The following is a 1,701-nucleotide window of genomic DNA, read 5'->3' as shown; positions in this document are numbered from 1 at the left end:
TGGCAGTGATGTGGTGGGCTGCAGCATTCACATCACCATCTGCTCCTGGATTGGGATGTAGAAAGAAAATGACACATCTAGAGAAATCGAATTGAGTTCAGTAAAGAGTCGTTTTTAAGAGTACAATGAGTCAAGTCATGAAATATAGAAAAAATAAGGCATCAGGTTTGCGTGACAATCTGTCTGTACATTAATTTACCTTCTCAATCTGCAAATACACAAATACAACATGATGCACAGACATCAAATGTTTGCTTCTCAGTTACTGTGATGAGTGTGAAATATGTATGAACATGCTCTGTCCAGAATGAGTGATACAGTGATGACTGTACTTTCTCTGGCCAGAAGGAATTCTGATTACCCAGCGGACAGGGAGGACACAATGAGCCATCCAACAAAACAATAAAAGAAAAACACAAACAATTCCATGAGGAATTCAAGATCCTAAACAAATACGTCCAAGCCGAGTGTAATCTCTTGAGAAGTAGTTGAGCCAGAGCTAGGAAACCGTGCCTTAGCACATCATTACACATACTGCGAAAGTTTCCCTTTCTAAAAAACAAAACACAGAAGTATGCCATACTCCGATTCGCATAGAAACTTCATGAGTGAGCCTAAAAACAGGGTTAGAAAAAGTAAGAAAAAAACTGTACCTAAACAAACATTTACACCAGACAATTTAATGGACAAAACATTTCTTTGCAGTGTACCTGTATAACTAGGAAGGTAAAATCTCAGGTGTCTTCCAGAATGAAGGATCTTCTCTCGAAAAAGGTCAGTTTTGTTCATGAACAGAATCTGTAGGAAAGAGATGGCACCAGAAAGGTGGTTGAAGTCTTTCAGTGGTGATTTTTCAGTTTGACTCAGTTTTAAAAAAAAGTGTGAAAACACACAAAACTTTGTAAATGATTCCATCTCACTGAGGCCCATCATCATTTCACACCAGCTGTCAGATTTTACAAAGCAGTTACTCACATCTCAAAAAAATTATTAATTTTAGTTTGAAAGAAATAACCCTACAACTGAAATGGTACATTTATACTGCTGTACAAAAAGTTAAATATTATAAGTCAGCCAGCCTGGTCCAACAGAGCTACCTCAAGAGCATCCTAACATCCTTTGTTAAAGATATGTACACCTCTCTGTTGACACAGGACAAAATACAGTGAGTATTCATCTCTGCAGCAAGCCATCAACAAGAAATGCACAACTCCAGAGCCAAAGCACACACATACACAGTATGTGTATGAGATTATTCATGGTTCAGTCCATAAAAACAGAAACTACTGGCACTAAAGCACTGTAAAGGTGGGGTCAGCATTACTGTATTAAAAAAAAAGAGATTTTAAAGCCCCAAAATGACTTCATACCTTTTTCTAAGGATTTACAGAAAATGAATCATGTAACCATACAAAAACAAAAGTACACTACTCACAATAAGTTAGGGATATTGTTATTTACATGAGTGCTTTTCCTATTTGGTCTGAATTTTAATGAAATAAGTAAAAGTTCCATTTGATATTACTAATAATGAATGAGAAGAAACAATAACAAGGATAGCCCCAAATAACAAAAATTGACAATGTCAGTAGCGGGTGTTTCCACCATTTGCCGCAATGACAGCTAGTCAGCGACGTCTCATGCTCCTCACTAGCCTCATGATGTTGTTCTGAGGCAATGCGTTCCACTCTTCCACAAGTG

The 1,701-nt window shown here is 37.3% G+C and overlaps 1 protein-coding gene across 4 annotated transcripts in view; it reads right to left on the bottom strand.

Annotated features, from left to right (window-relative positions):
- The window catches only part of kcnip4a (potassium voltage-gated channel interacting protein 4a), a 119,882-nt gene that overhangs the window by 40,679 nt on the left and 77,502 nt on the right, over window positions 1–1,701 (bottom strand). The gene's annotated exons all lie outside the window — the stretch shown is intronic.

This window comes from Seriola lalandi, unplaced genomic scaffold (genome assembly GCF_002814215.2).
Source record: "Seriola lalandi dorsalis isolate HSWRI2012SDOR001 ecotype SW California unplaced genomic scaffold, Sedor1 jcf7180002054663, whole genome shotgun sequence".
In the NCBI taxonomy this organism is placed as follows: Eukaryota; Metazoa; Chordata; class Actinopteri; order Carangiformes; family Carangidae; genus Seriola; species Seriola lalandi.
Note: the sequence above shows the minus strand (reverse complement) of the source record. Positions and strands in the feature narration are given on the sequence as shown.